Source organism: Mandrillus leucophaeus, unplaced genomic scaffold (genome assembly GCF_000951045.1).
Source record: "Mandrillus leucophaeus isolate KB7577 unplaced genomic scaffold, Mleu.le_1.0 Scaffold212, whole genome shotgun sequence".
NCBI lineage: Eukaryota > Metazoa > Chordata > Mammalia > Primates > Cercopithecidae > Mandrillus > Mandrillus leucophaeus.
In genome coordinates this window covers 1060043-1072802 of record NW_012102166.1, presented here as the reverse complement: position 1 = coordinate 1072802, position 12760 = coordinate 1060043, and the positions used below count along the sequence as shown (strand labels likewise).

At 41.4% G+C, this 12760-nt stretch overlaps 1 protein-coding gene and 1 pseudogene across 2 annotated transcripts in view; one reads left to right on the top strand and one right to left on the bottom strand.

Annotated features, from left to right (window-relative positions):
* Positions 1-12760, top strand: part of ANKFY1 (ankyrin repeat and FYVE domain containing 1) — a 116057-nt gene that overhangs the window by 29801 nt on the left and 73496 nt on the right. The gene's annotated exons all lie outside the window — the stretch shown is intronic.
* On the bottom strand, positions 7377-9320 carry LOC105539953 (annotated as a pseudogene).

The window sequence follows — 12760 nt, the reverse complement described above, 5'->3', positions numbered from 1 at the left end:
CAGTCCCTGCTGTAGGGATGCAGTGAGGCGCAGTCCCTGCTGTAGGATTCTTTTCTGTTTTTGAGATGGGGTCTCACTCTGTCACCCAGGCTGGAACGCAGTGACGCTGTCATGGCTCACTGCAGCCTTGAACTCCTGGGCTCAAGAGATCCTCCCACCTCAGCCTCTCAAGTAGCTGGGAGTACAGGTGTGCGCCACCATCCCTGGCTAGTTGTTCAATAGAGATGGGCTCTTGCTATGTTGCCAAGGCTGGTCTCAAACTCCTGGGCTCAAACGATCCTCCTGCCTCGGCTACCCAAAGTTCTGGAATTTCAGGCATGAGCCACTCTGCCTGGCTCTTCTATAGGATTTTTGCCATTAATGCATAAGCTCAGTCTAATCATGAGAAAACATCAGACCCAAATTGAGGAACATTTCTCAAAATAATCAGCCAGAGTGTTTCTCAAACATGTCAACGTTATGAAAAACAAGAGTGATCTAGGAAGTATTACAGATTGGGTGAGAATGACACCGAATGCAGTGTAGAATCCTCAGTTGAATTCTGGCCACAGAAAGGGTATTACTGGTACAATTAGCAAAATGGGGCCTATAATTAGTGAATGGCATTGGTATTGTATGTATTACCTAGTTACCTAGTTTTGATCATTGTACCGGGGTTATATAAGCTGTGTTAATAATAGAGGAAGATGAGTAAAGGGCACAGGGGATGCTCTGCAGCTTTTCTCGAAGTATGAAAGTATCTGAAAATGTAAACAAAGTAGAAATTTGCTTTTTTATTATTAAGATATCTTTAAATATATGAAATGATACATATGTTAATTAGCTTATAACCATTTCATAATGTATACATATATCAAAACATGTCATACATTAACTCTGTATAATTTTGGTCTATTAAACCCTAATAAAAAAGAATAAAAGATAAAAGCTTATAAAGATACTGATTGACCAAGTGGGAAGAGAAGGAATACGACTGTTAGCTCAACAAAGCATAACAAATCTGAGTCCACAAGGAAAGGATTATATTTACTTCTTGGTGAAGCAAAGCAGTTTGCTTCTAGCAAAATGATCTGTTTATGACCTCTCTGTAGCACTTTACCAACAGCTGACACGATGAGAGGTTTCAGTGGATTGGAATGGCTGTTTGGAAGCTAGAGTTTGTTGCATGCTTTCTCAAGCAAAGATCTTACAGTTCCTTGGCATAAGAACTCAGGGTATGAGTCATTCAGCTCTCCTGGAATGTGTCCTGGATAGTGTCAAGCCATTCCAAACAGCAGAAAACATCCTCCTTTATTCCTTTTCACTCTGGTTGGGAAAGCTATCCCCTGATGCACCACCTGGAAAGCTTGCACTCTGTGGTGCAAAGGGCATCGTTTCCCAAACTGTGTACGCCGGGGGAGCTATGTGGTATTTAAATCTTTAAGAGAAGCACAGCAATATTCAACATCTGTTGGCTACTGTATGAACTACTAGGTCAAAGCTGTTCAGTTTCAGTATTAAATCATACTGTGCTCCTTCGATGACATCCATGGGAAGTTTAGAATATGCTCACAAAAAAGAGTAAAAAAGAATATGCTCACAAATTCTTTGCTGTTTCTCCCTTCAAAGGTGGATTCCAATTCTCCTCTTCAGTATAGGCTGATTCACCTCTAGTGAATGGAGTGTGGTAGAAGCGACAGCATGTCACTTGAGAGATGGCTTCATCAAAGGCATTGTGGCTTGCTCCTTGCTCTCTCTTTTGGATTGCTCACTTTGGGGGGACATTAGCGGCCATGTCATGAGGATACTCAAACAGCCTTGTGGCCTCCTGCCAGCAGCTGAGTCCCATGGCCAAAGATTCTCTTAGAGCTTAATATAATCTGTTTTATCTGTGGTTATATTCTTTACTTAATCCTGATACTGCTTTTGGTTTTTTCTCACCAATCTTTGGTTAAGTTTGTGTTTGTGTTGGCTTATTGCAGATTTGGTTTAGATTCATTGTTCTTTTAATTTTTACTTATATTTAGTCAATTCAATAATTTCTTTTTATCTGTATTAAATCTTTCTTTGAAATTCCTTTGAATTATTTTTTCTTTTTGAGTTGAACTATCTTTTATCTCATTTTCTTTTTTTTTTTTTTTTTTTGAGACGTAGCCTCACTCTGTCGCCCAGGCTGGAGTGCAGTGGTGTGATCTCGGCTCACTGCAACCTCCGCCTCCTGGGCTCAAGCGATTCTCCTGCTTCAGCCTCCTGAGTAGCTGGAATTACAGGCACGTGCCACCACCCCCAGCTAATTTTTGTATTTTTAGTAGAGGTGGGGTTTTGCCATGTTGGCCAGGCTGGTCTCCAACTCCTGACCTCAGGTGATCCTCCCACTTCGGCCTCCCAAAGTGCTGGGATCACAGCTGTGAACCACTGTGCCTGGCTTCATTTTCTAACAAGTTTAAGACTATGACTTTTTTTTATAGTATGAATCTGGTTACATCACAAATATTTTGGTAGGTACTGTTTTCATTGTGATCAATTTCTAAATAGTCTATTGTAATAATAGCAAGTTTTCATACAGCAGTTACTATGTGGTGGTGGTGTTTTGAGTGCTTTATTACATATCAGCTCCACACAGCAAGAATTGGAGCTGGGATTTGAACCCTAGGCAGTTTGGCTGCAGAATTCGTGCCATTAACCACAGTGCTGTGCTGCCTCTCAGTTTGGTTTCTTTTTCCTCCAAATTGAGGTGTAATGGAAGTACAGTAAACTCCCCACATTAAAAGTGTGCAATTTGGTAAGTTTTGACATATGAATACACCTGTGAAGCCATCACCACAATCAACATAAGCATTTCCGTCCTTGCTGGGCGTGGTAGCTCACGCCTGTAATCCCAGCACTTTGGGAGGCCCAATTGGGTAGATCACCTGAGGTCAGGAGTTCGAGGCCAGCCTGGCCAACATGGTGAAACCCCATCTCTAATAAAAATACAAAAAATTAGCTGGCCATGGTGGCACATGCCTGTAATCTCAGCTACTTGGGAGACTGAGACAGGAGATTGCTTGAACCTGGGAGGCAGAGGTTGCAGTGAGCCGAGATCATGCCACTGCACTCCCATCTGGACGACAGAGCGAGACTCTGTCTCAAGAAAAAAAAAAAAAAACTAACAAAAAACATTTCCATCCTTACAGTTTTCCTCATGTCTCCTTGCAGTTCTTCCCTTTTGCCATCCACTTCTGCAGCTCAATGCTGATCTGCTTTCAGTCATTATAGATTAGTTTGCAGTTTCTAGGCTTTTATAGAAATGGAATCATAGAGCTTAGAGTCTCTTTTGTCTGACTTCTTTCACTTCTTTTAGTGTATAGATTTTGAGATTCACCCCACACCTTAGTATGTTGCTTTGTATTTTAATTATTCATTCCTTGTTATTGTTGAATAGTGTTCCATTGTATGAAAATACCACACTTTTTTTTTTTTTCATTTACCTGTTGATGGACATTTGTGTTCTTTCTGGGTTTTATTAGAAAGAAAATTACCTGTGTTCAGCCAGACGTGGTGGCTCATGCCTGTAATCCCAGCATTTTGGGAGGCTGAGGCGGGCGGATCACGAGGTCAGGAGATCGAGACCATCCTGGCTAACAGGGTGAAACCTCGTCTCTACTAAAAAATACAAAAAATTAGCCGGGTGTGGTGGTGGGTGCCTGTAGTCCCAGCTACTTGGGAGGCTAAGGCGGGAGAATGGTGTGAACAGAGATCGCACCACTGCACTCCAGCCTGGGCGACAGAGTGAGACTCCGTCTCAAAAAAAAAAAAAAAATTACCTATGTTCAGTTGTGTAAGGCCTTTCTGTAGACACGTTTTTAAATCTCTTGAGTATCTAGGAGGGACCATTGAATGTTAAGAAACTACCAAACCGTTTTCCACAGTGGATATACCATTTGACATTCCTGTCAGCCGTGGACATGAGCGCTCCGGGTGCTTCACATCCTGACTAATGCTTGATGTGGGCAGGTTGTTTCGGGTTTTGTTTACCGTTTTAGCCATTCTAATGGATACAGAGTGCATGGCGGTTTTATTTTGCATTCCCCTGATAACGAATAATGCTGAGCCTTGTTTGTGTGTTATTGACAATTTGTATATTTTCTTATAAAGTATTCACGTCTTTGACCTTTTCAAAATGTAGCATTGTATTGAGTTTTGAGTATTGAGTATTAACAAACAGTTCTGTATATAATTTAGATACAAGTCATTTGTCTGAAAGCAAGCATCCTTAACTTTGTTCTCGATCTCAGGGAGATACAATGAGACCTTCTATCATTTTGTATAGATCAGTTGTAGGTTTTTCTTGGATACGCTTTATTGACTTGCGTATTCCTGGTTTTCTAGATAAGTTACCTGAATTGGTTTTTGAGTTTTGCCACTTTCTTTGACATCTATAGAAATGATTATATAATTTTTGATGAATTACAAATGTTAAACTGAGATTGCATTCCTGGGGTAAAGCCTATTTGGTCATTATATATTACCCTTTTTTATGTATGTTGTTGAATCCTATTTGCCAATAGTTTGTTAAAAAATTTGCAACAGTAATCTTGAGGGATATTGGTATGTAATTTTTTTTTAATGTCTATCAGATTTTACTGTTAGGGTTATATAGGCCTTATATGATCCTTCATTGTCTGTTTTCTGAAAATGTTTTCTAAGATTGATGTTATTGTTTATTTCTTGAATATTTGATAGAATTCACCAATGAAGTAATCTAAGTCCAGAATTTGCTTTCTGGGAAGCTTTTTGAACACAAATTTTTTAAATATATAATCTATTTAGGCTGGGTGCGGTGGCTCACGCCTGTAATCCCAGCTCTCAGGGAGGCAGAGGCGGGAGGATAGCTTGAGCTCAGGAGTTCGAGACCTGCCTGGGTAATATAGCGAGACCCTGTTCTCCACAAAAAGGAAAAAAAAAAAAAGACAAAAAAGAAATCTATTTAGATATAGGACTATTCAGATTTGTTTCTTCTGAGTCAGGTTTGGGAAGTTTTGTTTTTCAAAAATATGTCTATTTCATTTAAGTTGTTGAATTTGTTAGTATGAATTTGCAGTTTTCTCCTTTTAATGTCTGTAGCAGTAACTCCTTTTTCATTCTTGGGTATTGGTGATTTATGTTCTCACTCTTTTTTTCTTGATCAGTCTAATTAGAAGTTTGGCATTTTTATTATCTTCTCAAAGAATGAGCTTTTGGCTTTGTTAATTTTCTCTATTGGTTGTTTTCTATTTTATTGATTTCTTTTTTTTTTTTTTCCGAGACGCAGTCTCGCTGTGTCGCCCAGGCTGGAGTGCAGTGGCGCGATCTCAGCTCACTGCAACCTCTGCCTTCTGGGTTCAAGCAACTCTCTAGCCTCAGCCTCCCGAGTAGCTGGGATTGCAGGCCTGTGCCACCGCGCCCAGCTATATTTTATTGATTTCTATCCTTTTTTTCTTTCTTTGGATTACTTTGCTCTCCCATTCTCCTTTTTTCTCCCTAGTTTCTCAAAGTTGTGGAACCTGAGATAATTTATTTTAGATCTTCTTTTCTAATACAAGTACTTAAAGCTTTGACCTTCCTTCTAAGCACTTCTCTAGCTGTGTCCTGTGAATTTTATAGCAGCTGGGACTATAAGTGCATGCCACCACGCTCGGCTAACGTAAAAAAAATTTTTTTTGTAGAGACAGGGTCTCACTGTGTTGCCCTGGCTGGTCTCGAACTCTTAGCCTCAAATCATCTTCCCACCTCGGCCTCCCAAAGCCCTGGATTCACAGGCAGTATCCACTCTGCATAGCCTAGTTCTATCAGTTCCTTAAAGGAGAGCGTTAACATCTCCTATAATTTTAGAATTGTCTAGTTCTCCTTTTAATTTTTGTCCGTTTTTCTGCATATATTTTTTAGCCTCTATTATGTACATTTACATTTATAATTATGACTTCCTAATGAATTATTGCTTTTATCATTTTAAAATAATTTTTGCCAAGTGCAGTGGCTCACGGCTGTAATCCCACACTTTGGGAGGCTGAGGCAAGCGGATCCCTTGAGCCTAGGAGTTTGAGACCAGCCTGGGCAACATGGCAAAATCCCATCTCTTCCAAAAACGCAAAAAAATTAGCCAGGTGTGGTGGCACGCACCCGTGGTTCCAGTTACTTAGAAGGCTGAGGCAGAGGATCACCTGAGCCTGCAAGGCAGAGGCTGCAGTGAACTGAGATCATCCCACTGCACTCCAGCTTGGGTGATAGGACAGAGTGAGACCCTGTCTCAAAAAAAAAAAAAAAATACACACACACACACACACACACACACACACGCCCACACACACACACACACCCCAAAGCCGTAGGAGAGGAACAAAACAGGGAAACTCATCCAGTGCAATTGCTGCTTCAAGTTTCACCTCCCTCTCAGTTCACCTGCTTTTGTTGACTTTTCCAAATCTTTAGGTTGTTGTTGTACTCTGTCCAGAGTTTTTAGCTATAATCAGTTAAAATGGGATGGGTTGTTCCACTGCCATAACAGAACTAGAACCTCTGTCCTTTTATTTCATTTTGACCCGGAGATGATTTAGAAATATGGTTTGAGGTTTAATTTTATTTCCAGGAGGTTATATTTAAGGATACATCCTTAAACTGACTAAAGATGCTATTTATTGATGCAAATGATATAGTCTACCAAGATTTTTTAATTTTATGAAACAAAACCTTTTTTAAAAATACAAAACAAATCCTTTAATTTTTCAAGTGTTTTAAAAAACAATTTTATACTTAAGCCAGCCTTGAAGATAAGTACAAAATTTACCAGTTTACTTAAAAAAAAAAAAAGAAAAAGACAACTCAAGCACCCACTGTGTGCATAGCACTATTCTAGGTGCAATAAAAGGGAATCTTAACCTTAGAAATATGAGTCCACTTTCTGGAATTGTATTATCTCCTTTTCCAGAGAGTAAAAATAAATAAAATCACCTTCGTTTACTACAGATCCGCCCCATACCACTTCTGGTTCACAGAAAAGCTAGTTTCTGCCAAATTAAAGATGCAATGACCTCAGTTCCTGCTTTCCCAAAAATACAAAAGCAGAATTCCTTTTCACTAAAAAAGTAAACAGTTTTCCATGCAAGGGCAGTTTGTTTCTAGTAAGTATTTAAAAAAATTTTTTTTCCTCTAGCTTTTCTTTACGTTTTCTTCCTCTCATATTGCCTTTTCTTGTATAAGGCAAACCAGGTATCTTTTTTATGCTGTTTTTCCTTTCCTAAGAAAAGTATTGCATCTTGAAGACAAGCCATTTCAAGAGTAGTGATAAAAAATAACATTAAAAAAACTTTAAAGGTGAGTCACTTACATCACCTTGATAAAGTAAAAAAAAAAAAAAAAAAATAAGCAGTTGGCACTAAGATAGTTAATTCCAAATATCTGTGTCTGAACAATTTTAAAAACTGTTTATTTATTTTGTAACAGTGTACCCCTAGTCCAAGGTAACTATGTTTTAAAAAATTTTGGCCAAAAAATTCACAAAAACCCTTTCACTTCAACCTAATAAAAGTGATATCTAGAAAATATGCCACATTATTAAGTCTGTCTTAAAAAGTTCAGATTCTACAGCATTACTAGGGCACAGTGTTCTGGAAAACAAATGTACTTCTGTTGGCTTGTGTTAGACACGAAGCAGCCATGACAGGCTTCAAGTGAGCCCCGACAGGCACCTTCCTCCTGATGCTGTGGGTGCAAGAGAGGAGTCAGACGTAGGCACCCCGGGCTGCATGAAACTCTGTGAGACACTGTACCAGCTGCTGAAACTTGGGCCTCTCCCCCGGATCTAAGGCCCAGCAACAGGCCATCACAGCAAATGGTTCATCAGGACAGTTGATTGGCTGGGTTATTCGGTAACCATCTTTCAGGTATGCGGCCATCTCGAAGGGGTCAGTGTCCACGTAGGCCATCTGGCCCAGAGTCATGAATTCCCACAGCATCACTCCAAAGGCCCACACATCACTAGTGCTAGACAACTCGTTATTAACCAGACTTTCAAGAGCCATCCAACAAACTGGCCTGTTTTCATTGTCCCCCAAACAGTGATAGTCCATGGAGAACCAGTCTCTGGAGAGGGCATTGTCTGTGATCTTAACTTGAAGTGTGTCATCAATGACACAGTTCCTAGCAGCCCAGTCTTTGTGGAATACTTCCCTTCTGGCCAGGTAGCTCATTCCACAGGCAATCTGAATAGCCATGGGTACCAGGTCTTGTTGAGAAATTGCCTGTGGCTTATTGGCCTCTACTAACTTGCACTGCCGTAAAAACAAGTTAAGATTCCCCCAATTCATGTAAGGCAATATCACCATGGGCTTTTCTCTTTCTCTTATACACACATGAGTAATAGGAAGAAGATTCCTGTGATGAAGACCTCGCAGCTTATCACTTTCAGTGAGCATCGTTACCTGAATTTCAGAAGCTTGATCTTTAACTGTTGTGAGAAATGCTTGTTTTTCTTTATTTGGATCTTTTCCATCTATTAAAATCCCATGGAAAATACGCCCAAAAGTACTTTCTTGGAGTACATCTTTTAGAGCTATCCTCTCCCTGGATATTGCTATATCCTTCACCTTGGCTTTGGCCTCCAAAAGAGTGACACTTCTCAAGTCGTTCTTCTCTGTCCGCAAGGTAGGATAACCTGAGGAGCTGGTGATAGGAGTCGCATTGTTGGGTGTGTCAGCCCTCAGATACTGGGTCGTCTGGGTGGATGGCTGAGACAGCCCTTGGGAACTACTGCTGGCATTGATGCTGTCATCCAGTTCAACCCTTTTCATACTGTGAAGGTGCAAAACAGCTAATATTATTGCTACGAGAAATATTACTGCACAACAAACCCCTACCGTAATATAAAACACACACGTAGAAGTGGCTGTAACTGCATGTACAGGATCATTTTTGGTGCACGTTTTCCTTGATTTACAATTTAAGATGGTAAAATTCTTTGAAGAATTTAGTCAAGTTGAGTTGCATTAGTATCATAACTTCAGAATCTACTTCGCCAGTATACAGGAAAGCTCTACCCGAAACACTGATAAAACGCGTGGAACTTCCCTGGGAACGGAAGTGTTGACCTGGGGCATGTCCATTGCCAACACATTGTCCGCTTGGAATCCCAGCTTCTGTTCAGCCTTGGACTTCGCATGCCAGGTGAAGTGCAGGACATTAGTTTCACTGGGTACTAACAGATTAAAGGATAGAGCGTAGTGACTAATAAGGTCATTTCTCACATAATAAAGTTCTGCATCAAGACCGATGAGCCGGCGCACCTAGTCCTCACTCAGGTCGAGGCTCATGCTGGGCCCCCGCGGCCGGCCGTCAACTGCAGCTCCGGGGACGGTGGGGCCTCCGGGAGGGAGGCGGCCCCAGCCCACCCAGGTGGCCGCGCCGCCCCGCCGCCCACCCCTGGCCCCGAGCCGCTCACAGCCCCGAGCCAGGGGCGGCTGCCCAACTCATCAAGCCGCTGGCCCGTGGCAGCCAGTAGCAGCTTCAGACCTCCAGAGCGCGCCGCCGCCGCCTCGGTGGCATCGTCCGGAGTAGGGGAAGCAAAAACTTATGTGAAGTAGATTAAGAAAAAAAATAGGGCTGGGCATGGTGGCTCACACCTGTAATCCCAGCACGTTGGGAGGCCACAGTGGGCCGATCACGTAAGGTGAGGAGTTTGAGACCAGCCTGGCTAACATGGCAAAACCTCATCTCTACAAACATACAAAAATTAGCTGGGTGTGGTGACACACTTCTGTAGTCTCAGCTACTTGGGAGTCTGAGGGAGGAGAATCGCTTCAATTGGGACGTGGAGGTTGCAGTGAGCCGAAAATGCGCCACTGCACTCCAGCCTGGGTAACAGAGTGAGACTCTGACCCAAATAAAAAGAAAAGAAAAAAACAGTTGGAAACTCAGAGAATTTAATTAAACCAGAGTCGTAATAGGAGATTCCAAACACCTTTCTCAGCTTTTCACAGATTAAAAATAGAGGATTAAAAAAACAAAGTCAGCCAGGTGCTGTGGCTTATGCCTGTAATCCCAGCACTTTGGGAGGCCAAGGCAGGAGGATTGCTTAAGGCCAAGAGTTCAAGACCAGCCTGGGCAACATGACGAAACTCTGTCTCTACTAAAAATGCAAAAATTAGCCAGGCACAGTGGTATGTGTCTATAGTCCCATTTACTCGGCAGGCTCAGGTGGGAGAATCGATTGAGCCTGGGAGGTCGAGGGTGTAGTGAGCCATGATTGCACCATTGTGCTCCAGCCTGGGCAACAGTGGCTCTGTCCCTAAATAAATAAAGTAAAAAGCAAAGTCAGTTTACTCGGTATGTTTCATTTAAAGGTTAATTGCATAGAGATCGGTTTATTCCCATCCATTTCAGATGTCTTGCAGAGCATTTATTTAAAATTCAAACCAAAACAAAAAACTAGGCCACAGGGAAAATCCTAAGGTCTCCAAAGTATATTTACATGCATCCTGGGCTGCAGTGAAACAAAGTCAGAAGTCTGAGTGTTATTTTACCTTTCATCCTGTAAGTCAGAGATTTTTCTGGCTTGTGTGCCAGGCCTTCTGAGGGGATGATTACCTCCATCACACAGGACTCGGGGCCAACTGCTTTCTCTTCTGAGTCTGCTCCTTTTAGAGAGAGCTCCTGTTTTATGCAGTCATCTGACTTTTACAGCCACTTGCTTAAGTAGATTGGAAGCAGACAGGCTGAATGATTTACCCAAAAGTACACAGTTGCAGCACACACCGTCCTTCCTGTTCATTGTTCTCTGCCTACCCTTATACTACTGGCTGCTTCATCTGAGTCACAGAGTGAATTTATCCTCAATATATGTTGTAGATGAGGGGAAGAGTCACGTCAGGAGTGGGAAAGCTCGTAAATCACTTGAACCTCATTTTGTGTGAAATATCAAGCCCTCCCAGGAAATCCCTACTGAAAGTAGTTAAAAATATTTTTTTTAAATAATCTAGGTTTTGGTTTATTATTTGTACAGGTCAAGTTTAACCAGGCAAATTTTCAAATAGTATTGAAGAAACTGCTGCGGCAGGGAAGGTGTTTGAGGGCGGTGGTACTGGGGATTCTCTCAGCAGTTAGGAACGAGCCATCTTCAAGATCAGGCCGTGTGAGAGCAGTAGGATGTGTTTTGGCATTTTTCGTTGCTCTAGACAAATCACATGGCCTACATTTTTTTTTTCATTAAGATGATTACTGAGGTATTGAACCCAATTTACAAAGCCTGCTTAGAAATTCAGCCTACTTCCAAGATCTGCGATGGAGACCTTAGACAGCTTAGCCGAAGTACCTCCTAAGTTAATTGTTTAAATAAATCTAATTAGCTTTCTGTCTGATGTTAAAATGTTTTCTCTTTTAAAACATTTTAAAAGTGCTATTACTGGCCGGGCATGGTGGCTCATGCCTGTAATCCTAGCACTTGGGGAGGCCGAGGCAGGTGGATCCCCTGAGGTCAGGAGTTCAAAACCAGTCTGGCTAACATGGTGAAACTGCATCTCAACTAAAAATACAAAAAAATTAGCTGGGCATGGCGGCCGGTGCATGTAATCCCAGCTGCGTCAGTAGTCTGAGGCAGGAGAATCTCTTGAACCCAGGAGGCAGAGGTTGCAGTGAGACCAGGTCGTGCCATTGCACTCCAGCCTGGGCGACAAGAGCGAAACTCTGTCTCGAAAGAAAAAAAAAAGTGCTATTACTACATTATTCAGTGAGAGAAAAAAGAAAAACCTTAACATAGTGACTACAATATTATCATTTTAGTGTATTTCACTTTTTCTTTTTTTTTTTTTCTTTTTTTTACTTTTAATATCTGGTTGTTTTAGGAGATGATGGTGAATTAACCTGGTTGCAGGTAAGTTGGGGTCTTCAAGTCCACTCACTTGACATTGCTCCCTTCAAACTCCTCCCTCGCACTCTAGTTGGAAAGGAGGTTAATCAGAGCTAATGAGCCATTTCTTAATTATGAAGTTAATAAGGCGTTCCTGGTCCATGTTGCACCTTTCGTAGGTAATCAAGAATCGAGTATGGTTTCTGAAACCTTAGTGAGCCTCAGAATCATGTGGAGGACTTGTTAGGACACATGCTGGGCCCCATCTCTGGTTTCTCATTCAGCAGGTCTGGGGTAGGACTGAGAATCAGATTTCTAATCAGTTCTCAGATGAGGCTGAGTCTCCTAGCCCAGGACCACACCGTGAGAATTACTTGTGTTGACCATGATTTTAAGTATTCCTCTGACTGTCACTCTTCTTCTTCTGACTAATCAAGAGTTAACTCTGGTTGAAATAATAGTTTAGATATTTTATACTGTGATTCTCATCCCAAGCATTTCCCCAAGTTGCTGTACAGTCTTTATTTTAACTTAAAAAGATTGCACAAGTAATGCGTGTTCCTTAAATAAAAATAAAGCTAAAAGTAAAATTAAGCTAAAAGAAAAATTAGTTATAAATTCCACCTGCATTGGTATTTTAGTATATATCCTTCCAATCTCTTGTGAGACAGACACAGAAAAATGTGTCTGCCTCCCCATGTATGTAGTGTGTGTAGGTATTTTATATATATATGTGTGCATGCATATACACACAAGTATATCTAACAAAAAGCAAGACCCAGTTTTTTTTCTTTCTCTTTTCTTTTTCTCTCTCTTTTTTTTTTTTTGACAGGGTCTTGCTCTGTCACCCATGCTGAAGTGCAGTGGTGCAATCACGGCTCGGTACTGCCTCATCCTCCCAGGCTCAGTTTCTCTTCCCACATC